General features: G+C 35.8%; 1 pseudogene; it reads left to right on the top strand.

Moving 5' to 3' along the window:
* The window catches only part of LOC123386968, a 74,645-nt pseudogene that overhangs the window by 22,335 nt on the left and 25,376 nt on the right, over window positions 1-26,934 (top strand).

A 26,934-nucleotide genomic window follows, 5' to 3' on the forward strand; every position in this document is an offset into this window, starting at 1 on the left:
GGCTTCACTCTTGGTGTTGTGTGTTGTATGAGCTTGGAAAAATTTTAATGACATGTATCCACCATCATAGTAACATACCTAGTGGTTTCACTGCTCTAACAGTAGTCTGCAGTCTGCCTATTTGTCCCTTTCCTCCCAGCCCAGCCACTGGCAACTGCTGATTTTTTTTTACTGTCTCCATACTTCTGACTTTTCTATACTGTCATATAGGTGAAATCATCCAGTATGTAGCATACAAAAACTCTGGTACTATCCAATATGGCAATATATGAAAAAACCCACAGCATGCAAAATGGTATGGCCACTTGGAAGACAGTTGGTAGTTTCTTAAAAAAAAACTAAACATACTCCATAAAATCAAGCAGTTGTATCCCTTTGGGTAGTTACCCACAAGAGTTGCAAACTTATATTCACACAAGAATGGATGTCAAGTCTTTAATGCCTGGCTCCTAAATGAGGGAAAAGGGGGGAAATGAAGGGAAAAAATGGGCTCTGGATCTTTAAGTCCCCTGGAAGCCTTTTCCATCAGTGGGGATTTCAGCAGTGGTGGCCTGCTTCTGTGTGTGCAGGTGTGTAATCAGAAGCAGCAGCCAATGATCAGAACACAGATCACTGATATTTGGAGGACAAGGTCCCATAAGCTGGTGTAGGCTGTGCTAGGCATATGTGCATGGCTTCCTGTTGCGAGGTGAGGGGGTGGGCACTGGGGTGGGTAGCTGCTACCATAGTGAGAGTTGAAATTGACTGAAATTAACTGTGATTTACTGTCTAAGCCTTTCCCTAGAAGCTGCAAGCTTTTGAATAGACTCCAGGATTCCAAAATAGTTACACTAGTCAGATTATGCCAGTACAATTCTTGTTTAGGTGGGGAGATGGATTCCTGGTGACTCCTACTTTGCCATCTTCCCTCAACTAATTTCTTATTACAAGTTTTTTTTATATCTTTGGGAATACGTGTTTATGTATTCCTTTGACAAAAATAATTTTAAAATGAACTTTGGCAGCTCATAGGAGTTATAGGAATTGAGGAAAGAAAAGACTTCTAAAAACTAAAGACTGTATTCTCACAGCTGTCTTTAATGAATTCAGATTATTATATATTGAAATTATTTGAAGTAAGGTATAGTGTGTCTTAAATTGTACTCTATTCCACATTTTGAGGGTATTACCTCTCTGCTCTTAAGTTTTTAGTCTACTTTCCAAGTTATCTGTAGTTAAATTTTCCCATTTCCCTTTGGAAAGTGCTGTTTTCTTGCTTTTTTCCGCTTTTCCATTGTATCAAATTTATAAGGCAGTGAGCCAATTGTGGGCATGAAATCCTTGGGAGGAGAGAGGAGGAAGTGGGAGGGGCAGCCATGGTGAATGTTTTCCTAAGTAATATTCAAGTTCTTTGAGAGAACTTACCCTCCCCCCTTTTTAAAAATGCTGTGATATTTTCTCTTAAATAGATTGTTTATCCTCCTGCCAGTCTCACTGTTGGGCAAAGTGCTAGATAAGAAATTGTATAGTTCACATTATTAAAGGGAATACAAAAAGTATTTTACCAACCCTTAGTCAAAAAAAAAAAAAAAAATCCCAAAAAACAAAAAAACAAACAAAAGCCAAAAAAACAGAACAGCTATAGGATAATAAATAAAAGAACAGAGTCAGAGTTCTGGGTTGCACATGACAGAAAGTAGCTCTAATTAAGCAGAAAAGAATTATTTGAAAAATATTAGATAGCTCATAGGTAGAGAATCAGGCTTAGAAATTTTGCAGAAGCAAAAGACCATGCCTTGCTTTGAGGGAAGCAAGGCATGGTCAAGAGGTTACAATAAGGCAGTCTCTGCTTAGGACATGGCTGCTTGAAAACTTGCTATCCCGGGTACTGCTGCCTTGACTGCATGTTGTTGACTGTGCTTATAAGCTTTCAGCACTTCTGGAGCTTTCTTTCAGTGATCTGACTCCTTTGTCCCTTGCTATCACCACCTAGGATTCAGTGTCCAGAGTAGGAGGACCTAATTGGTGTTAGACTTGCACCCATGATGAGGAAGATAAGGAAGGGAATATTTGCTTCTCACTTTTTGAAATTCTCTCCAAATTAGAATGGTTGTGGATGCTGAAAAGCCTAAAGAGTACTAAAACCTCCTATAAATTTCTCTTACTTCACACGTCCTATCCTCAGACTCTCTTCCCAAAGATACCTACAATTAAAACTTTCAGGTATTCTTTAAGAAACTGTTTTCTTCTTACATCCACTTTTTAAGAGAAATAGTTGGGAACATAGTGCCTACTCTTCTGCATCTTGCTTTTTTTTTTTTTTTTTTTTTTTCCATTTACCATACTTAGGAATTTTCCATACTGACATGGAGATGGAACTGATTTTGTTATTGGCTTTTATTCCATTTTATGATCATTCCATAATAAACAGTCCCCTCCAATCCATATTAGGTTATTTCTTGTTTGTCACTATTGAAAACAGCACTCTAATAAACATTTTTTCTCACACATACCTTGGTGTCCTTTAACAGGTATTTACTGAAGGTAGATCCTTACCAGTGGAGCAGTGGAGTTTTTCTCTTCTCCACAGTGGAATTTATTCTCACCAACATGTATGACAGCATCTTTCCCCCTTCAGTCTTGGCAAACAATATTATCAAACTTAAACTTTTTGTAATTTGTTGGGTAATTTGAGTTTTTTTATTGCATTTCTTTAATTGTGAGATTAAGCGACTTTGTGATCTTTTTTGGTCATATTTTTTTCCTTTTGGTTTGTACATGTATACTGACCCTATCTTCAGCATATTTAAAATTTTTTTTTCTTAATGATTTTTATGAACGCTTCAAAAATTAAGGAAGTTAGTGGTATTCTTTCTTAAGACAATTTTATACTGCCCTGCCTTGCTGGTCTTTTGAATTTTATGACTGTGAGATTCAGGTGAGGCTGTTACAGAGAGCTTGATGGATTATCTCTGTTTCAAATTATTGATTGCTAACTGTATGCTTTACTAATATGTCTAATCATGGAATGTCAAAGATTTTGTTAACGGTTGTTTGTTCAAGAATATTCTTTAAAGAAAATAACCTTGCTTAAATAGCAACTTGAAACAATTTTGATCCAGAAAAATGTCATGCATCCACCACTCTTGAGTTACTGAATCAGAGCAAACCTTCTCTTGGACAGAGACAATAGAATTGAAAGGGAATTTAGTGGCTCCTAAGCCTAGCCTTGCCTTTTTTCTTTCTTTCTTTCTTTCTTTCTTTCTTTCTTTCTTTCTTTCTGGAGTTCTGCTTATCCTCTGGCTCTAGTGTCATACGACTCTCTAATCTGTGCAGTTCTACCTTATTTAATGTCCTTTTTGGATCCAGACATTTTCCTCATTTCAAGCCTTTTCTTTTGTCTTTACTATTCTTATGTTCCTTTATATATGCTCTTTTGTATTCATCTAGGATTATTTCCCTTTTTTCCACTAGGATTATTTCCCTTCCCCCACCCCCGGTTGTAACCTTTTAAATCTGAACATTGTGAGTGAATTCTCTGCAACTGTATTGATTGGTTTTCTAAGATAATTTCTGTTCATTTGCCTTTTTTAAACTAGTATCGCTTGTGATTGTTTATACAGAATTTTAGTTTTTAAATTAGTCTCTCTGTAATCTTTCCTTTTGGATTTTGAGTTATGAATTCATAGCCTGTTATTTAAATGAAGCTTTTGAAATCCGTTTTACTGATCTGTATCATATCTAACTATGCCAGTATTTCCTTCCTTGTCTGACGTGAACTCTAAAATTATATGAACACTTTCTCCCTGTTTCCTGGCATTTCCACTGAAACTTGTTCCTCATTCTAGGTTAGAAATATGTCCAGAATTTAGTTTTTTTCTTCTTTATTGTATTAATCTACTAATAAAATTAATCAAACATACCAGGAATTTGTTAGAAAACTGCGTATGGTTGAAAATACTTTTTCATGGGTGCCTGGGTGGCTCAGTGGGTTAGGCCTCTGCCTTCAGCTCAGATCATAATCTCAGGGTTTTGTGATCGAGTCCCGCATTGGGCTCTCTGGTCAGCGGGGAGCCTGCTTCCTCCTCTCTCTCTCTCTGTCTGCCTCTCTGCCTATTTGTGATCTCTGTCTGTCAAATAAATAAATAAAATATTAAAAAGAAAATAATACTTTGTCAATAGGTATTTTGACAGTTGTAAAGTCCCAGTAATTACTGTAACTTTCCTCTTTTAATTTTATGCTCTATTCCAAGAATGTTCCCATTTCCACTACCTTCCTAAGCATATGTATTGTGGTCTGTTGTGTTTTTTCAATGATCTCTGTGTTTTAGACCTGTGCTGTCCAATATGTTAGCTATTAGCCACATGTAGCTATTTATGTTTAAATTAGTTAAGATAAATTTACTCATTAATGTTCATTTGCCTTAGTTTTCAATAGCTACATGCGGTTAGAGGCTTCTGTGCTGGACAGCATTGATACAGAACATTTTCATCACTGAGGAACGTCCTATAGGGCAGTGCTTTTTTTTTTTTTAAAGAATTATTTATTTATTGAAAGACACAGCAAGAGAGGGAACACAAGCAGGGGGAGTTGGAGAGGGAGAAGCAGGCTTCCTGCTGAGCAGGGAGCCTGATGCAGGGCTCTCAGTTCCAGGACCCTGGGATCATGACCTGAGCCCAAGGCAGATGCTTAATGACTGAGCCACCCAGGCACCCTGGACAGTGCTTTTCTGAATGTCATTTTGCTTTTCATTCTAAAAAGTTCTTACTCCTGAAGGTGATATACTTGTTGTATTTCTATCTCTGGTATTAAGCAAAATACATTTGAGATATTTTGACGTGGGTTGCATTTTACATGTTGGTAGTTGTAATCAGATTACTTTCAAATTCAACTTTATTGAGGTATAATTTATTTGCAGTAAAGTATATTCACAGTTAAGTGAATATACTTTAAGTGTACAGTTCAGGGAGTTTTTGACATGTATATACATCCATGTAAACATCGCCACAGTCACGATTTAGAACATTTTTAGTGCCATAAAAGTTTTCTTCATGTCTCCCTATAGTCAGTCCCCCAGCCTTGATTCTGGGCAGTTTCTAATTCTTCACTGTAGTTAAGTTTTGACTGTGTTAATATTTTATATAAATGCAGTTATAGAGTATGTACTTTTTTTGGTTGGGTTTCTTAGTCTTTGCATAATTACCTTGGTTGTTGCTTATTTCAGTAATGACTTTTTTCTTTTTATTGCTGAATAGTATTCCACCGTATGGTTACGATATAATTTATTTATCCACTCACCTGTGATGGGCATTTGGGTTATTGTAAATTTAGGTCTATTATGAACAAAGCTGCTGTGAGCATTCATGGCCAAGACTTTTGTGGACATATATTTTTATGTCTTTTGGTTAAATGTCCATGAAAAGAATTTCTGGGTCATATGATATAATTACTGAAAGAAAAAAAGGTATATATATTTAGGTTAATGGAACAGAAGAGAGATTACAGGAAAACTCAGACATAGGTTGTTAGAAAAGATGATAGAGAATTCACTGGGGACAGGATACTCATATTAACAAATGGTGTTGGAACAACTGAATATCAGTATGAAGACAATTACTTCTGATAATACAAAAAAATCTCATATTACATACAAATGGATATTGTAGATAGAAGTATAAAAGTAACATGTAAAACTATAAAACGAATAGATAAAAACAGAAGAAAATCTTTGTGAACTTTGATTTAGTCAGAGATTTCTTTCTTTTTTTTTTTTAAGATTTTATTTATTTATCAGAGAGAGGGGAGAGAGCAAGCACAGGCAGACAGAATGGCAGGCAGAGGCAGAGGAAGAAGCAGGCTCCCCGCCGAGCAAGGAGCCTGATGTGGGACTCGATCCCAGGAGCTGGAATCATGACCTGAGCCGAAGGCAGCTGCTTAACCAACTGAGCCACCCAGGCGTCCCGAGTCAGAGATTTCTTAGTACATAAGAAGTTAACCGGGTAAGAAAAAATTCACAAGCTGGACTTGATCAGCATTAAAAACTTCTGTTGTTTGAAAGACACCATTAGTAAAATTAAAAAACAAAAACAAAAACAGCAAATTTGGAAGAAGTACTCACAATGCATATATCCAAAGGACTTAAACTCAATGCAATAAAAGGATGATTTTAAAAAATTCATAAGAGGACAACCCCATAAAGAAAAAAGAAAAAAAAAAAAATCTTTTGAACATAAACTTTACAAAAGAAAATACTTAAATGATAAGTAAATATATTAAAATATATTCAAAATAATCATTGGAGAAATGGAAAAATTAAAAGATAACGAGGCCCTGTTTCAAATTTTACTGGGATAGCTAAAACTTCAAGGGGTAATAATGCGTTGGCAAGGATATATAGCAATTGGAACTCTAATCCATGTTGGTAAAAGTGCAAAATGTTACAACTTCTTTGGAGAAGTGCTTGGCAGCTTTTAGTTCATAGTAATAGCTTTCTGAATTTTTTCACTGATAGCTCACTTCCTCTGCTGTTTCTTTTTCCTCTAGTTCTATTCCTCTTTTGAGAGAATAGATTTTCTTTCCTACTGGGGATCCTAGTCTTTGATCAGACTTTAATATAAAACTCTTTGTTTTGCTTTTGTGTTTAACTTGAAGTAATAGAGGAGAAGGCAGTACTGTGCAGGCAAGTGTTAAGATTGCATTTTTAACAGGATACTTTACTTGTATTGGATGTATAACTGATCTTAAGTTTGACAACCTAAAAATGAGTAGGATAAAAGAGTGTTTGGGGCTTGGCCTGTGTTAATGGGATTAAGGCAGAGATGACTTACATATTAAAAAGAAAAACAACAACCCAATTTCATGTTTTAGTAGTAGCAATGGCAGCTGCAGGTATATTAGAGTTCTAAGAGCAAATTTTAATTTTTTTTTTAAAGATTTTATTTATTTATTTGACAGAGAGAAATCACAAGTAGGCAGAGAGGCAGGCAGAGAGAGAGGAGGAAGCAGGCTCCCTGCTGAGCAGAGAGCCCGATGCGGGCCTCGATCCCAGGACCCTGAGATCATGACCTGAGCCGAAGGCAGCGGCTTAACCCACTGAGCCACCCAGGCGCCCGCAAATTTTAATTTTTAAAAAAGATTTTATTTATTTATTTGAGAGAGAGAGAGATCACAAGCAGGCAGAGCAGCAGTCAGAGAGAGGGGGAAGCAGGGTCCCCGCTGAGCAGAGAGCCCGATGCAGGGCTTGATCCCAGGACCCTGAGATCATGACCTGGCCTGAAGGCAGAGGCTTAGCTTAACCTGCGGAGCCACCCAGGCACCGTATGAGCAAAATTTTAATTTAACATGAATGCAGCAGAACTAAATAGGGTGCCAAATAATGAGTTAGCTACAGAAAAATGTAGCAAATAAGTAGTTAGTTTTTTTTTTTCTTTTCAGATATGAATTTTTATTTTTTACCTATTTTTGGAATAGTAGTCTTTTCTGAATGGGATATCTTTAAAAAGGATTTGCTTCTGGGTTTCTCCCAGACTTCTAGGAGCATTTGTTATTATGATTGTGGTTGTCAGTGCTACCCTGTAAATACAGTAGTAGTTGTCACAGAAGAGGTACTCAATAAATATTTGTAAGATGAATTTTTTTATCAATTCTCCAAGCATTTAAAAGTGATCAAATGCTCTAATAATATAAACTTTAGTAGCAGTATATATTGACAAGCAGATATACCAGTTCACTTTCAAGAAAGAGAATGACTCAGGCTTTCCAATAAAGCTTGAATTTAATTGTCTAGAATAGATTTAGTCTACATGAAGCCCTTCCGGTGGGTGGATTGATCAGTTAGCTGTTGAAACATGGAAAAAGATGGCCAGGCTTTAGCCAATGAACCTCAGATATTTTTGGCAAGACAATTCCTGTTGTAAAAATGGAGACATCAAAATGTCTTTGTTAGAAGTTGCTTTAACTAGCTTCTTTTCTTTGATTCCACATTTATTCAGCAGCACTATACTTTCAATTTTTGGTGGGTCTCCTTATGGAAATATATTGAACTTGTCATAAAGATGTGGATAATTCCTGTGTCAGTTGGACTTTTTAAAGAAATTAATATATTGCTGTTATGGTCTTTATGATATTTATGTATCAGTCATATGACATGGGTTTGAATTTGTTTCTGAACGAAAGTACCATTCACTATACTGATAGGATTACATCTTACACAGAAGGTAGCGGATCAGACCCTGGACTGTCATAGTAACTTCACCAGAGTAGTAACAGAATTTCTGAGGCCTATAAAGAAAGTTTATCTTGTAACCCAGATTCCTCCCCCCTACCTTTATTGGAACAAGTTTATTAATTTGGTATAAGTGTGTAGAGCAGCTAGATTGAGTTTTTCATTTGTTTAATGTAATCTTGCATTCCTCACAATTGAACATTGTGTTTTATTTTGCCTGTAGTGTGCTCCAGTTTATATAGCAAGTATATGTAAACCTACATAGACTATATTTCATAAAAACATACTATAAGATCAAATTTAAAATTGCTTTATAATCACTGACTTTCTTAATTGTATTTAGTCGATTTACATTTAGTATAATTATTGAAATGTTTTGTTTACCATTTTTCTGTTTGTGTTTAGTTGTTCAATACTCCTTTGTTCATTCATTCATTCTTATTCTCTTTCATTCCTCTTTTCCTCTACTCTTTGGGATTAATGGAATAATTTTAGATATTCCATTTTAATTCTGTTGACTTTCTAGATTATATATATATATATATATATATATATATATATATACACACACACACACACATACATACACACACACATTTTAGAGGTTGTGCAATAAGGATTAGAAAACACACTTTTTAGTTTATTCTAGTCCTCTTAGAGTTGATATTGTAAGCATTAAATACTGTAAGAACCTTATAAAAGAAGAATTTATGTCTACCTATGTATTACATCCCAGAATACAGTGTTACTTTATTTGCTTTATACACTTGTATTTCAGAGAAAGGGAAGGAAAAAATGTTCTTTTACCTTTATTCCTATTATTCCCTTCAGCCTGAGGGGCAGGTCTGATGGCAACAAATTTTCTCTAGTTTTTTTTTTATCTTTTTTTTAAGATTTATTTATTTTTATTTGAGAGAGAGCATGGGGGGAGAGGCAAAGGGGGAGAAGTAGAGAGAATCTTCAGACAGACTCTGCATTGAGTGCAGAGCCCGAAGTGGGGCTTTATCTCAGGACCCTGAGATCATGACCTGAGCTGAAACCAAGAGTTGGATGCTTAACCCATTGAGCCACTCAAGTCCCATTGTCTTTCACCTGTCCTTCTGAGACTCCAATAATACGGGTGATAAACTACTTTGTATTGTTACAGAGGTCACTGACGAGCTGTTCATTTTTTCAATTTCTTGTTTCTGTTCTTCAGATTAGATAAATTACTACTAATTTGTTGTCAGATTCATATTTTTGTGTTCCAGCTAATATTTATGCATATCAAGCTACCTCTACACATATTTATTATCTAAAGCATTTACCTACTTTATCTGCAAGTGCAAATTCAGTGAGTTAGGAATTCAGAATAGGCATGGTGGAATGGCTTGTTTTAGCTCCAAAATATCTGGAGTCTGGAACTCCCTGACTAGAAATGAGTTGGCAAATTGTGGCCAAATCATCTACAGGTGTTTTCACTCACATGTCTGGTAAATGCTGGCTGTTATCTGGATCTTCAGCCTGGCTATTGGCCAGCACCCCTCTACTTGGCCTTTCCTCCTCTGCTTGTGCTGTCAAATAAATAAATAAAAATTTAAAATATCCCAAAAAACCGAAACTGTTTCTCAAGGAGGACTGTTGTCATGTTAAAAAAAAAAAAAAAAAAAAACCCAGGTTTCCATTTTTTTCTAATTCAAAAATAGTATATGAAAATATTTATTTTATGTAAACTAAAATATACTGTTCAAAAACAGTTGGATTTCTAAGCTCATCAGACTGACTTTCTGGAGGTAAAATAATTAATATATAACTTCGTCAATTTATACTCTTTTGGAAAATACAGTAGGACACTTTTTTTTTTTCCATTGGAAAGTAGTATATGCTTATGTTTTAACAGTTGCAGAAGTGTTGAAAGTGAATAGTGAAAACCTCCATCTCTCCCTGAAAACTTGTGATAACTGCTATGACTGTTTTGGTATTTCAGCCCCACTTAAGTGTGTGCAGGGCAGCCACATGTGAATCATGTTCCTTGGATTTGGGCTATAAGATGAGTGTTTCCTTATTTATACGATATTGGTTTGTATATTTGGATTCAACACTTAACAGTCCCAGACCCAAAATGTAACTAAAGGTGAATTGTTAGTCCCCCAAAATACCTTTTTCACTGCTCACATTTAAATTTTAGCTTTCTTGGAGAAAATTGTATTTTGCAGATCATTCTTGCTTACTCATTTTCTCTCAAAAACAAAAACAAACAAACAAAAAACCCTTGGAGGAAAAGATACGGCAGATAGCAATGAGTTATGTTTTCTGAATTTTATAGTCACTGTCCTTCAAATAATTTGTTTTTGTTTGGGTTATCCCAGTTATCCTTAGCATTTATCTAAATTTCTAAATTTCTGACCATATTAAAATGCAAACTGAGAAAAAGCTGTAGAAGTATAAAGCTTCTGGAAGAAAGCATAGAGAATATCTTTGTGAACTCTAGGGGTAGGGAAAGAGTTCTCAGAAAGGATACAAAGTTGTAAACAAAAGAAATATTTGATATATTGGATTTTTATCAGAATTTTATTTTCTTTTTTTTAAGATTCTATGTATTTATTGTTTTTGAGAGAGAGACTGAAAGAAAAGTGGAATGGGGGTACAGAGAGAGAGAAGCAGACTTCTTGTGGAGCAGGGAGCCCAACATGGGACTTGCTCCCAGGACCTGGAAATCATGTCCTGAGATGAAGGCAGACACTTAGCCAACTGAGCCACCCAGGTGCCTTTTATCGGAATTTTAAATTGTTGATTATCAAAACACATTATTAAGGAAAGGAAAAGGCAAGTCCTACATAAGGAGTAAATATTTATGTCAATACATATATGTGATAAAAGACTTTTACCCAGAATATATAAAACATCTATAAATCAATAATAAAAAGCCAGTTAATTCAATGGGGGGGGGGGTGGTGGTGGTGGCTGGGGAATGAGCCAATGAGTTGAACAGACATTTTCAAAGAAGAAAGTATAAAAATAGCTAATAAATAAATGGAAATATGCTTAATATCATTAGTCATCAGGAAAAGGAAGTTGAAAAACCACAGTAAGGTACCACTTTGTACCTGTTGGGAAAGCTGTGATTAAAACTGACAGCACCAAATGTTGATGGGACTGTGGAGCAAATGGAACTCTTAAAATGCAGATAAGATTGTAAAATTGTATAACTGGTTTTGGAAAACTGTTTAGTACTTTCTTTTAAAGTTAAACATACACCTGCCCTATCTACCTTATGACCCAGCAAACTCTACTTCTTAGTTATTATTTATTTACTCAAGGGAAATAAAAGTATGTGTCTCCAAAATTCTTGCACAAGAATATGTACTTATTCATAATAAACCCAAACTGTAAACATCCTAAATATCCATCAAAGGAGGATGTTTAAACAGATGATGGTGTAGTCATGCAGTGGAATCATTTTCCAAATAAAAGGAATCAACTATTGATGCATGTAACATGGATAAATCTGTACAACAGTAGATTAAATGAAAGAAGCCATTTACAAAAGACTGCATCTTATATGGTCATATTTATATGAAGTTCAGGAGGAATAAGGACAAATCTGGGTAATATTAGCTGCCTGGGAGCTTAGTGGGGTTTGACTGCAAATAGGCATAAGGAATTTTCTGGGATGGTGGAATATTCTGTATTTTGATTGAGTTGGTTGTACACCTATGATCTCTTTCACTGTATGTAAATTTTATCTCACTTTGAACTGAAAATCCAAAAGTACAAATTGAGAAATGTTTAGGAATTGGGAAGATAAAGAGGGTACGAGAGACAAGAGTAGAAGGGTGTGTAGCACCACTTTTTTCTGTAGTATAATCATATTTTTGAGTAGAAGTCATCTTAGCAGAATCACTGCTTCCTTGGTTAGTTGAAGAAGTAGGCTAAACTGAAGAATCCTAAAAAGTGACCCATACCTTAAATATTTAAAGAAAAGTACGCCTGAAACATTAGGATGAAATTGTTCTCTGTGGTTTATTAACAACCACCACCAGAACCACAAAGTAGTGATTTTCCTTTGTTTCCCTTTGCCCCTTGGCAAGAGTTCTTAGTCTTTTTTTATGCCGTGTACCTTTTTGGCAGTCTGGTGGAGCTTATGGACCCCTTCTTAGCCCTTCTTAGAGTGATTTTAAATTAGGATTACAAATATACCTGTTACATTAATATTAGTCATTTGTTCTTGTTTTTGTTTTGCAGAAGAAAAAAGGTTAGAGATAATTGCAACCAGAGACTAGAACAACAGTAGAGAAAATCAGTGATCCTCTATACTTTTCCTTCATTAATAGAATACCACTTGTTTGCTGTGTACATGTTTTCCCAGAATGCCGATAGTAATTCTAGCTTCCCTTGTGGCTAGATTTGATAATGTGATAACTTATGATCTGTTGTTCTTAAGTAGAAATGATGAGTTCTTAAAGGAGGGGCCTATCCTTCTTTCCCTTCTCCAGTCTGCTTATACAAATATGATGGTGCACCATCGTAGACCTTGCACTGCCCGTCGTGCTGGCTGAGCATATGATGGAAGGGTCCTGGGTCCAGTCCTGTATGAAACAAATCTACCCAACCAGCTGTACACTACTGATCCTGGAATTTATGTGGGAGAGTAGTGTATTCAGTGTAATTAGTAGCATATTTGTTTATGAGCCCCCCTCCTCCCTCCACCTTCTTCTATTTCTCACAGCTAAACCTTATTCTCACTGATACAGTTACTCTAGTATTACTTTTGATGGCAGGGATAATAATTCATAAATAATTTTATCCCAGGGAAATAAGCACAATTTCAGGTACTTAATTCACGTTTTCTCAATACATTTAAATAAAAGATAATCTTGATAGGAGTGGGTATCAAGGAATGAAAACATGAAAGCATACCATTAAAAAAAAATAGTAGGGACCCAGAACCCTTAATGAAACATGGTCATGCAAGGAAAGAGCTTAGTCTGGAAACTGCTGAGTGGTTTATGGAATGAGGGCCTGACTCTGCAGAAATTAAGAGGAACCCATCTTGTCATACTAAGTCCATTAGAGAAGGTTTTGATGGTATAGGAGAAAGTCATTGTTATGTTTGTTTTGATTATAATAGTTCAGAAAATACTAAGAAACCAAATATGTGCTAGAATACTATAGTTAACACATTATATAAAATTTATAGTCTAATAACCTAATTCTTAAGTGTTGACAATAAGTAGTATTTTACCATTTGCAACTGTTTTAGTATGACATACGAATACAAATATATCATTTCAATTAGTGACAAAGTTATGAGTAATGATTGTGTGGCATGATATTTCACATCCAAATGTATGAACTCTCTTTCCTCTCTACCCAACCACACACATTTTCAGCCCTCTTTTGTTTTTTTGTTTTTTTTTTTGTTTTTTTTTTTATTAATGATTTTTATTTTATTTATTTGACAGAGAGAAATCACAAGTAGATGGAGAGGCAGGCAGAGAGAGAGAGAGAGAGGGAAGCCGTCTCCCTGCTGAGCAGAGAGCCCGATGCGGGACTCGATCCCAGGACCCTGAGATCATGACCTGAGCCGAAGGCAGCAGCTTAACCCACTGAGCCACCCAGGTGCCCCTTCAGCCCTCTTTGTAGTAGCTAAATTTGTAATTTTGGTTATATCAATTTTGGGTTTTATGTGATTATGACTAGATAAATGCAGTTTACAATTAAGTACTATAACTGTTTTTTCTGAGCATTTTATTTTCCCTGGAGGTAAAATTCTCTCTGTCTCTCTCTCTCTCTGTCTCTCTCAACTTCTTTAGTCTCTATGTTTTTAACTTCAGTTTATCTCTAAACTATATAAATCTCCTAACATGTTCAAGCCCATTGGGCATTAAATCGATTTTATCTTCTTTAGGAGCCTTCTGATCTACCGTGAGTTGGGTCAGTTGTTCCCTAGGTTTGCCTTATAGCTGTCTACTTCAGATGTTTCTTCACCATCATTCTGAGAATTCCCTTTTCCCCTTCTCATGAGTTGGATTCTTCAGTTCCTGGAATTGTCCTCTTTCTTGGTTTCCCACCTTGTTTTGGTGGAACACATCTTCTAGTAACTTCCTGAGAGAGAAAATGTGGACAGCAAAATTATTTGAGATTTCACTTGTTTAAAAAATGCCTTTACTATATATTCACACTTGATTTAATGTCTCTTTTGGTATGGTATTCTAGGCTGGAAATAGTCAGAAGGTTTTTTCCTGGAAGTTGTTTTCTAGCTGCTAGTGTTGCCATTAAAAAGGGTGGTATAATTCTGATTCCAGATACTTTTTATGAAACCTCTTTCCTCTTGGGCAGCTTATAGGATCCTATGTTCATCTTTTGAGTATTCAGAAATTTCACTGAGCTATATATGCTGTATTGGGGTCTATTTTCATCACTTTTGCTGAATACTCATTGTATCCTTTGACTTAGGAAACTCCTGTCCTTCAGTTTGGGGTATTATTCTTGAATTATTATCTTGGATTTCTTCTCCTTGTGTTTTCTGTTCTTTTCTCTAGAACTCATAAGTTGAAACTCCTCGACTTTAAATCTTCTCATTTGTTTTCCATTTTTTTAAATTCTGTTTATCCTGTTGTTTCCTCAGCTTATACTTTTCTAAACTCTCTCGCCTATTGTCTACCTCCTAACGGTAAACAAATGTATATACATGAAGTACATACATGTGGTAAAAACACATGGCAAGTGCTTTTATTAGCTGTAATTGTTGCTCTTGTTTAGGTTTGTTTGTTTTTTGCTCTTGTTTAGTTTTGTAATTGTTTGGAAGGAGAGGTCTTTGGTGTTGATTCTTTGGCTTATTAGCTGTATTACTTTGGGCGAGTTTTATAATTTTTTTGACTCCTATTTTCCTTGTTTGTAAAATGTGAGTAAATTCTATCTCAGATGTTTGTGAGCATCAGCTGAGAATATATATATGAAAATACTTAATGAACTTTGTATGGAGTTAATAGTTACCACTTGCATCTTTCAGATATGGAAAGTTTCTTTGAAAGAAAATGATGGCTGAATTTTCATGTTATTTTTAAGATTACTTGATTACACATGTCTATTTTTCTCACATCTAAATGAGCTAGATGAACTTAAGCTAAGTGCTAATGCTGCCTTTTAAATAACTTAATACTCAACCTCATAATGTTAGGCTGAAGAGAGATGAAAATATTTATTCTGTGAAAAGCTCTGGCTTTATTTCAGATTGTATAAATCTGTGTAATGTAATAATTATTTAAGAATGACATGATTATTAATTTGAACCCATGAAGGGAATATTTATTGGAATTTGTTTGTTTATTTTTCTTAAATGGTACTTGAGATTAGGAAAAATGGAATCTTTTAGGTTTTATCAATAGTATAAATGTAATTTCAAATGTTAGCTCATTTTTGTTAATGGTGGCTTTTTGTTTGTTTTGTTTTAAGGTTTTTGGATTCAAAGCATAAAAACCATTACAAGATATACAATCTGTAAGTATGTTTTTTATTTGTATGCTTGCAAATATCTTCTAAAATAACTATTAAGTGAAAGTTATTTCCTTGTTAGAATCAGGTAGAGTTAATGATATATTTTAACAGAATTGTGTTCCTAAGACAATTAGTCCATGACGTTTGATTAAGAGCATTGTTAGGTCATTCAGAAAGCATAGTGATGAGGTCAAAACAATGTTGGCACACATTCACTTTACTTGATCAGGTTTAAATGACTTGGCATCTAGCCCATCTTTGAGCCAGTAGCCTTGTGGTGACTTGAAGTGTAATTCACAGCAGAGCTTTTCTGTTAAAGCTTTAATAACCTCTTCCATGGAGGTGTGCTTCAGAGTGGGTGTGGTTCTGTTTATTCTGGTCTTTAGGTCATTCAATTGAAACAGCTTTTAGGGTATTCTCCAACTGTATATAACATAAATAAGTTACCTAATATTGTTGAGTTGGGTGGTTTCTGTTGTTTGGGGCAGGGATGTAAGGCTTGCCCGCTTGGTACAGCTGGTTTATCTTATCTTTAACCTTTTGTTTTTCTTTTTGACTTTGTCAGTAGGGGTGTGAAAAGGAAAAAAGAACAAAAGAAAAATGGGAAGAAAATATTTTGTCATTTTTGCCCTTGAAGACTATTATTCCTTTCCAAAATACTGACCCATTTTCTACCTTTTAAAAAATGTTATATGAAATGTGTTATTTTTCTCCTTGGTTTTTATTTTTCCTCTGTGATGTCTGTAAATTATGCAACAGAAAAAATTTTAATCTGTAGTTACATTTCCTGATTGTCACAGTTTCTGTAAAATTTATTTCTCAAATGTAAGAGCAAGATTCTTTTCTGCCTTTGGTGGGCATTTAAATCATCACCAGAAAGGATGAGAGATTCTGTGTGCTTTGTTGGCTTATAGGATGTTGCTTTTCTATCTTTAATTTAGTGATCTATCTTGAATTGAGCAATAAGACCTCAGAAGACTTACGAGTAAAGTAGACACCATTATTGTTTCTTCTAGTGAGTTTTCATTAATTTCCTCAGATTCACAAAGAAGCAAACATTTATGCTGATTTTGCCACATATTAGACCTTGTAAAACTTGCTGACGGTACAGAGGTGAATAAGATACCATTTCAGTCTTTGGTAGTTTTTTATAGTCTGAAGTGATAAGTAGACATAGTATTGCAGAAGAGGTAACTTGTATACAACAGAGCTGTGTGGAGAACAGTGGAAATAGGACTTGTACCCTCTAGGCAAGTTTTCATAAAGAAGGGCATTTTTGAGCTGGGGTGAAGGAATCCACTGAGACTCTCCTGGAGACCTCCAGGTGGGGCGTATGGCATTATGGGCAGAGGTTGGCATGGAAGAAGGTGGTTGGCATGGTGGGGTTTAGAGTATGGCAGATAATCCATTATGGTCAGATTCGGGGGTAGCGTATGGAGGGTGTGGGGTGACAGGTAACAAGGTGAAAGAAAGGTGCTGCAGAGACTTGGCGTGTAGGTGGGCCCCAGCTTACACATGATCTGTGCATAGATCTTCCTCTTGTCCTGATTAACCTCCTGTAACAACAAGCCTTGTTGCAGATGCCAGAATGCTTCAGTGGAGGAAAATAAAAACCACAAAGCTTTATACTTTTGAATAACTAGATTCAGAAGCTGAGTTAAAAAAAAAAAAAAAACGAAAAGAAAAGAAAGCACAGAACAAGAAGTGTCAAGCTGCAGTCTATTAAGTGAGTCAGTTCAGGTTTAGACTCTTAAGATTAGGCATTTAGAGTCCCAGAAGGAAGGTAGAAAGATACCAAAGACAGATTCTGCCTTTTTCAAAATTTTATTCGAGTTTAACATTATATCCAAAGAAAAGGAAGGAAATTCTTTTCATTCCTGTATTCAGTGGCTTCCTGCTTCCAGAATTTAGGACCTAGGCTTGCACTGTCAGTACTGTGGCTCACTTAACATTATTGTGGCTATAGGTGGCATGTGAGCTAGTCTGGGAACTTGGCTGCCCTTTTACTTTTGTGTTTCTAAACACAGGATCCCAGAGTTAATGAACCGTCTCTTTGTTAATTGAGTGTAGCTTTTGGTATATATATTTCAACTCCCCTTCCCCAGTTCATTTGATGGAGTCATAAACTTTCAGAACTGGAAAGTATCTGAAAGAGATCATTTAGTCCAACCTTCTCATTTTACACATGGGGAATCTGAGGCCTAGAGAAGTTAAGTGAGTTGAACAAGGTCACGTGGGTACATATGGTAGCAGACCACCCACCGTTGACGCCAGTCTTCCTTTCTGGTTTTGTTGTCATTTGTTTTAACCTCCCCAAATTTTACTTCAGAAGTTTCTAGAACTACCAGGTTGTAGCATGTTTTGATTTCTGATGTCACTTTTTATTCTCACCTTCTCTCTACCCTTATTTGTATTTCTGGCTCTGGGTAAGTGAGTCTGGCAAGCAGCAGCTGTTTCTCTTTTCTTTCTTTTATTTTTGGGATGTTAATTCTATGTGATGTATATCTTTGCAGATATATACACTGAAAGGTCCTAAAATATTGACACTAGACGTACATGTATTTAATGGTATATTAAACTTTTTATGGCAATTGTGATGTGCAGATGAAGAACAGTACTTAATATGGACTTTTTCATAATTGACTGAATCTGTTTATGTCTCTATATTATCAAGCGTTCAATAAATTATCTTAAGAAAGGACAAAATTAGCTTCATATCGTTAATCAAATTTGGGTATGATGATGCTTAGTGAATTTGTTTTGGGCAGGTGTGTGTATTTCATGGTTCTATGTTCCTCTGTATACCTGTAGGCTGGTGAGGGTAAGAGGAGAAGGGAGGATGATGGGGATAGAGGCATAACACACTTCTTGCCTTTGAGGACCTTAACTGTTCACTGGATACTTGTTTTTAAGAGGGTTACTCTATTTCATTGTGTATTCTATTTGACACACAACTCTCCATCATTTGGTGATGAACCTCTACCTGTTGTTAATTTTTATCTGTTAAGGTTTCTTTTTAAGATAGTGATGTTGAAGAGAGTTAGAGACCTGTATACTTCCCTAATGCTTTGGGAAGTCTCACTTATCTGGAAGCTTTTCCTGTTAGTCTTACTCTTCCTTCACTTTCTGTCAACCCCTTCATTAGAAACTCTTGCAATGCTTCTTCATCTCTCTTGTCTCATATAAGCCAATATAAGGTGAGGATTTTAAAAAAAGGTATCTTTTACCCTGAATTTTAATTTTAAGGAAGTGTAAATGGTCAGATTTACCTACTACTTGTCTCAGTCAAATCCCATTTTTCATTTATGTATCTTCAGTTTTGGTTTGTTGAAGGACTTATCAACTAACATACCACACAAACATTATAAGGAATTGGGAATGTGCACATGTACGTGTGTGTGCACGTATGCACGGTTATTGGAGAAGGTCTTAATTAAAGAAGAGAGTCATCATTCTTATTCTAGCAACCCCTCCTCCAGATCACTTCCATTACTACAGGCCCCGGTATATGTTCTCACATACTCTTCATCCACTTCATCGATACCTGTAGAGATTTTCATAACCTTTTCATGTTTTCATGGTCGCTTTTTGTTGGTTCTATCTTTTATGCCAAATACTGCTCTAGTAGGAAGGCTGATTTTGAGTAGAATTTGTTATTGCTTTTGTTTTTGAAGCTGTTCTCTCTTTTGTATTGTAAGTGGAAGAAGTATGGAGCTGTATTGGGAAAAGTTTTTATTTTTGTAACCAGAGGACCTGGGCTTGAGTCCTGGCTCTTCTAAATCTTAGCTTTCTCATATATAAGATGGAGATTATATGTTCTATTATTATATTGGTGTGACTATGAATTAAAAAAATGGAAACTCCTTTGTAAGGTTGTGTACATGTGGTAAACATGTAGAAGCTCATTAGTTCCATTTTTCCACCATTTCTGCCTCTTAACAGTAATATTTGAGAATCAGTTTATGATGGAGTCTTAAGCAGTACCTGTCAAACCAAATGTGTGAGCTCCTGAAAAAGCAGGAGAATTTTAGAAGACTAAAGCTGTGTGAAACTCAAAATGTTGATTTTTCTGTTATGCTGCCATGAGACCAGCATCTTAGAGCTTTGCTTCCTAGCCTGCTCCTTGTCCCTCACCTTTTAAGTCCTATCTTTACACGAGTCTTTATAAAATATTCTGCACTATTTACCAGACCTCTTCTTTAATCTGTACTAAAGATAGTGTAAAATGTGACTATTTTCTTGGTCAGTCTTCCTCTTACCTGTCATGTTTTGCATAGGAGTGAGTATGAAATTATTTAGCAAGGGTACATAAATATGCATATGGCATTACTAAATGATTTTTTTGAGCAAAACTCAATATATTATAAGTGAAAAGGGGGGAAAGCTTTATTTTAAGTAATAGTATGAAAGTTGATTTATTTCAGGTCTGACCATTTAGAAAATAGTGGATTCTGATTTGTTTATAATTAGTTCAGCTTTCATGTGGATTAGGATTTAAAACCTTTTAAAGTAGAGGAACCATACAGATATCTTTAGGATTTCTTAAATGTGAAATACATGTCCACAATCACATATTGAAACTCTTAGGGCCAGTGTGTCTCTGCATTCAGAATTTTTCCCTTTGCAGAAAGATAACATGGAAGCATAAACTTACTAATATTACATAACACTCCTCTGGGGTCTAGGGCAAAATGGTCTTCCTACCATTTTCACTCTTTACTCTTAACTGTATTAGTTAAAGAGTGCACACTGTCATAAACTCAGATCGGATGCTGCCACAATTGAGCCTGTCATAAGTTTAACAGAAAATGTTAAGATATTTCAGACTTTGGGGATTTCAGAATTGGAGAGGAAGGGATTGTACAATGACCTTGACTTGTTTTAAAACGCTAAGTTTTTATTTTAAATAATTTTTAGAAATCTCATTTGGTTAGTAGCTGTAGTTACCATGATTTTGCTGACCACAAATTCAAGTGTGGGATCCCTTTCAGAGCCTTCTTAATGTTGGTTAACACACCTATTAACCATGAGTAAACCAGTGCATGATGACAAACATGTTACTACTATTAAAGAGACCAATTTTCGTATGCTCTAAGTAATATAGAGTTAACATTTTACTACTCTGTATTTATTTTACTTCTTATTCCTTCATTACTCTGAGACTTTAATTAAAACTCGTAACTGAGAGATTTTTGACAAAGATTACCTTTGTTAGAAAAGTCCGCCTTAACAATTTTTTAGTAAGTGTAGTTTTTGAGTAGATTAGTGTCATTCACTTTTTAAAAAATTTTTTTTTCTTTGCCCTTATAATTTTACTATTTAAAAAATTTATCTTTTTAAATAGTACTTCAAGAGAACGATGTATACTCAACTCTGGGGTAAAGACTGTACTGTGGCTCATTAGGTGTTTGTACATACTTGGTGAAGTCAAACATATACTCCCTCAGCATGCAGGAAGTTTCAGGGGACACGTGCAGCTGGGTGGGAGGTGTGTGCCTGAGCGGCATCACAGGTTTTGTGAGCAAGTAATGGAAGCCCTAAGTGCATAACACCTAAGATCAGTTTTCTTAATGTTAAAATGGGGATAATGACACTACCTACTTCATAGAATTGTTAGGATTGAAAGAAGTACTTAATACAAAACAACATGATGCCTGGTACAGTATAAAAGTTCAGGAAATGTGTGTTACTATACTTTTTTTTTTTGCCAGTGCAAAAGATAACTTTAGATCACATTTAAACTTTTCTTTTAGGTGTGCTGAAAGACATTATGATACCGCCAAATTTAACTTCAGAGGTAGGTATTAACTGCCAAGTAATGTATTTCTGTTATATAACTTAAAACCAATAGACCAAATCTTCTTGTCATAGCAGTAGTGAATAAGCTCAATTATTAAGTGATGTAAATATTTATCTTAAAGATGGTCTTAGACAATTTGGAAAAATTTAATTTTACTTTTGTGTTTTAGGGAACAGTTAACCATATAAACCTGCCAGTACTAGTAGGAATACTAAAATGCAGGGTTGACTGTAAGAATTAGGAAAAGTTTCTAGACCATAAAATAAAGAAAGGGTTATATCTACTGTTGGAGGCATTTGGTCTAATAGTAAAGGATTATTGGAAGAGCAAAGCAGACAATGGAGTAACTCCGTGGAGCCGTGACCTAAAAGGGGCAAAAGCCTATGACAAATGTGGATAAGAGGAGCCTGACAAGTGGGAGCAGGAGCTGCTTTAAATGAGTTCTTCTCCAGGTGTAGTGAATTTTTCTGAGGTCCCACAAAAACCTTCCCTCATTGTTTGTGGAACCCCTTGAGCCATGAGAGACCTGGAGAGTGAAGAAGCTTGGCAGATGCTACCATGATAGAAAGAGAGGGTGAGTCCATGCGCTCCATGTTGATGTGTTTGCGGTGGATCCCTTCTGACAGTCTAGATCGGATGTTCAAACAGCTGGTTTGAGAATTCAGAAGTGCTAGTGGTGAGAGCCAGTACAGATCCACTAAGAATTTTTCCTTTTTCGTGAATTTAAGCTACTGCTTACTAGGCAAAGCGTGTTTTAGTCAACGTTTATCTAGCTTTAAATAGACGTTTAACAGTTTCCTGGCTGTTTTGTGTGCCCGTGGGGAGATGAAGATGGAATGCTGAGGCCCAGGTGAAAGCATCCCAGCGACTCCTGTAATAGTCATCGTCGTCTCCCAGGACCACTCACCTGACACACTGAATCCGGTTCCGTATTAGTGATGATGTGACTGAAGATAGAAGGCATACTTCTCACATATTCAGATGACACAGAGGACCATTATGTACATTAGATGTCAGTCAGGATTTGTAAGGGTTTTAGTAGAATGGAACTGCTGAGGCAGGGACCAGTAAGAAAAAATTTAATAGTGATATAGTTGAACTCCTGTCTCTGAGCAACTTAAAAAACACAACAACAAAACCCCTCTGACTATAAGCAAAGAGAAACTTTGGGTTTTTATAACTCATGTGAAAAGACCTGAAGCTTCATTAGATACACTTTACTACAACTGTATACGTTTTTGTAAGTAGTTTTTTTCAGCTTCTTTTGTAAATGTCTTTAAAATCACGTGTAGTATACAACACTAACATTTGCAAGACCATCTTTAAATAACACGCTTAGCATTTTTATTATATGAAATATAAAAATCAGTCCTTTACATTGTTGATTGATTGGTAATTTATATCTTCTCTGGAATATATGTTTTGTGGTGATGTAATATTATAAATATTATGACTCCTTTTGTCAGAAAACGCATTGAGAGCCCTGACAGGAAACCTGCCTACATGACATTTCATTTTGAGTTTGCCTCTCTCTCTGACATGTTGCCTTCTGCTACCTCTCCATTACAAAGTTTCCTCTTTCATAAAGTGGGGAAAATAATGCTCAGCCTCTGTCTAGTGGGTAGGTTTAAGAATTGAGACACTAGTTTCTATTCAAATATTGGTAAATTATCAGGCAGCAAATTATTTTTCTCTGGAGTTCACTTTTTCTTTTAAACATCTATTAAGCTTATATGCAACATTTCTAAAGTTAATCTACTTTAATAAACAATTCAGGAAAGACTTTTTTTTTCCCTAATTCTGAGGTTATCCTTTTACCACAGTTGCACAGTATCCTTTTGAAGACCATAATCCACCACAGCTAGAACTTATCAAACCCTTTTGTGAAGATCTTGACCAATGGCTAAGTGAAGATGACAATCATGTTGCAGCAATTCACTGTATAGCTGGAAAGGGACGAACTGGTGTAATGATTTGTGCATATTTATTACATCGGGGCAAATTTTTAAAGGCACAAGAGGCCCTAGATTTCTATGGGGAAGTAAGGACCAGAGACAAAAAGGTAAGTTATTTTTGATTTTTTTTTCTTTCTTCTTCCTTGATCTGAGCATTTATTAGAAAATAGCTTTTTATAAAGATGGTTGGTAACCCTTATTTCTTTATTCTAAACATTTAAATCTGTTACTACCGTAACTGTAGTATGAGCAAATGACCGAATCTCTCAATTTTTCTGTTCATGCTGGCATTTTCATATCATGCTAGTAAATCTTATGCATTAACTGTATGGCATATTTGGTCTTATAAAATCCTGGCAGAGCATTTAAAGAAGCAGTACGTTGAACAAAAGTAAGCTTGATATTTCAGAACCTTGCTTGAGAGTAAGATGTCTTTGGGTAATAACTTGGATGCCATTTCCTACTAAAGTATGATCCTTTATAAGTACATGAAAATTATTCTTTGATATGAATATTCACGAATATAGTTATAATTAAGATTAGTCAAAGGTTCTTCTGTTATTCAGAAGGGTAATAAAGACGATGTTGAAAATCACTGACAAACTTAATCTGTGTAATATGTTTGAGGGGAGAACATAAAGTCAGGAGAAGTTTCATAATAATTTCTAAGAGATTCATTTCTTTGGATGGTAAATGTGACAAGATATGTTTATGTTTCTTACAGAGAGATTTTGTACATTTCTCTGTCTCTGAGAAGGAAAAACTCAAACCGCTCCAGATAGAAGGAGAAACTCACCTAGACAAAGAACTCTCTTGAGGGAGACATTACAACTTTATGAAGAAATTTATTCTAGTTTTAATAACATTTACAATCAGGAAGGTTCTCTTCCAGTTTAAGTTGCTTGCCTGCCTGCCTTCCTTTAATTTTTAGTGTGGGCTTTGAGCTCGTGACCCTGAGATCAAGATCTGAACTGAGGTCAGGAGTCGGACGTTTAACTGACTGAGCCATCCAGGCGCCCCTAAGCTGATTTCTTTTTAATTCAACTTCAAAACAGAAACATGATCACTTCTATTATTTTAGCTGGTGATTGCATTGATTCCTGCCTCCTTTTCTCCTTCCTCATTTCTTATTTATCTTTGTGATTTTTAAAAATTACTTCTAGAGATGCTAGAGTGTTGTGTATTGGTGATAGTTTATAAAACTGAATCTCATGTTAGTGCTTGATTTTAGTAAATATTCATTATAGTAGATTGCCTTACATTTCTTTAGAAGTTGTGTATGTCCTGAGATGATAGTAGTGGAGTGAATTCTTGAGTGGAAGGCCTGAGATGTTTACTTTGGTTCATTTTTTTCATCATCTAGAGGGAAATAGTTGCTGTTACTGATTAAAAATATAAAAGGTAAATTGTTCTACACTTAAGTGAGTAAGTCCAGGGCAGCACAGGGGAAAGAGACTGAATGGAAAGAAAACAATAGAGAAACAGGTAGAATCAAAGTACAGTAGCTAAAGTAGTGGTAGAAGTTTAGAGCAAGCAGGGTTGATGAGCAGTAGACACTGTATGTAGTTGTGGGAAAGAAATCAAATCAAAAGAATTTCAAATAAAAGTAGAGGAGCTGTGTATTATGGAGCCAGAACACTAGATTTAAGCTCATGGCTCTTTTTTTTTTTTTTAAAGATTATATTTATTTGACAGAGAACACAAGTAGGCAGAGAGGCAGGCAGAGATAGAGAGAGAGAGAGAAGCAGGCTCTGCACTGAGCAGAGAGCCCGATGTGGGGCTCAATCCCAGGAACCTGGGATCATGACCTGGGCCGAAGGCAGAGGTTTTAACCCGCTGAGCCACCCAGGCACCCAAAGCTCATGGCTCTTAAAGGATTTATGTGACATATGTTCTAGAAATATGATGAAAGCTATAGTCTCTCACTAAAAATGTACATGGTATACATGAACATAAAATTTTGCTTATAGTTTTTAATTACACAGATTTTTTTAAATGTGGAAAATAAAAGGAGTCTTTATAAGAATTATGTCCCCTTTTATTTTTTATTCATTTATTTTTAAGATTTTATTTATTTGACAGAGAGATCACAGTAGGCAGAGAGCGGGAAGCAGGCTTCCTGCTGAGCAGAGAGCCTGATGTGGAGCTCGATCCCAGGACCCTGAGATCATGACCTGAGCCGGAGGCAGAAGCTTAACTTACTGAGCCACCCAGGTGCCCCATTGTCCCCTTTTTATTTTTTTTTTTTTTTTTTTTTTTTAAAGATTTTATTTATTTATTTGACACACAGAGATCACAAGTAGGCAGAGAGGCAGGGAGAGAAAGAGAGGGAAGCAGGCCCCACCGCCAAGCAGAGAGCCCGAATGCGGGGCTCGATCTCAGGACCCTGAGATCATGACCCGAGCCGAAGGCAGAGGCTTAACCCACTGAGCCACCCAGGCGCCCCGTGTCCCCTTTTTAAATGGAAAAAGCAGTGGCTCTTTGAGGTTAATGACGAAATCTCAATGGTTACAGATTAATCAGAATTAAACTTTGGTTTTGCCAATAGGAAGTTTTTTGAAAGGGCTGCTAGTATTTAGATTATAAATAATACATTAAAATTATGCCATTGTCTTTGACTTGACAACTTCTTTGTCATCTTTTATATCCAATCAATTTTGACTATGTTTTTGGTGAAAACAAGTGCTTAAAATGCTATCTCATGAAAGAATGAAAGAGCAAATGAAATCTGTAGATTCTTTTGTCAGATGAAAGTAAGCTTGTATCAAAAAATTAAAAATTCTCTAAAATTCTCCAGAAAAATTCATGTTGCATCATTTTCTTTGCCTTGGTTAATGAGATCATTTTTGGCAAGATTCTGGCATAACGCTATGTTAGGAAGGGAAGGATTATGACTTCACATTTTTAGTTTTAAGGTTAAAGAATTAAATTGTGCAAACGAGTTTGTATTTTATCCAGTTGACTGCATTTAAAATCCTGGTTGTAGAATTTTGCCTTCTGAAACTAGTGAACTTATGGGTAGAAAAGCATTTCATAATTGCTCCCATTTCTTGACAAAACCTCTTGAGAAGCCCTTGATTGAATGTCTTGGCTCTCCTGAATTTGGCAATTTTAATAGCAGTAGATTTTTCATGAAACGCCCTCTTTTACAGACTGTGATTCGAGGCTTGGCACTGCTAGAGCAGGCTACTTCCCCATCAATGGCTAGAATTTCTCCCAGGATGGAGCTAGAGTCTTGTACCCCATGCACAGTGAGGAACACAGCAGTGAGTGCCATGGTGATGTGCAGAGCTCTGTCTTTCCCCAAGCAACAAAGCCAGAAGTTTTGCCAGGTGTTAAGGTGTACTGTCTGCCTAGAAAATACTGAGATTTCTTGAGGGGAAGGTTTTTTGGGGGCATTTTGAAAATGTTAATGTTCCCCCGAAATTTCCAAAGAGTACTCTAAAATAAGTATTATTCTTTGATTGTGTTACCATGTGTGTGTACTTGATGAAAA

Source organism: Mustela putorius, unplaced genomic scaffold, assembly GCF_011764305.1.
Source record: "Mustela putorius furo isolate JIRA1106 unplaced genomic scaffold, ASM1176430v1.1 tig00003891_pilon_pilon_pilon, whole genome shotgun sequence".
NCBI classification, from domain to species: Eukaryota; Metazoa; Chordata; class Mammalia; order Carnivora; family Mustelidae; genus Mustela; species Mustela putorius.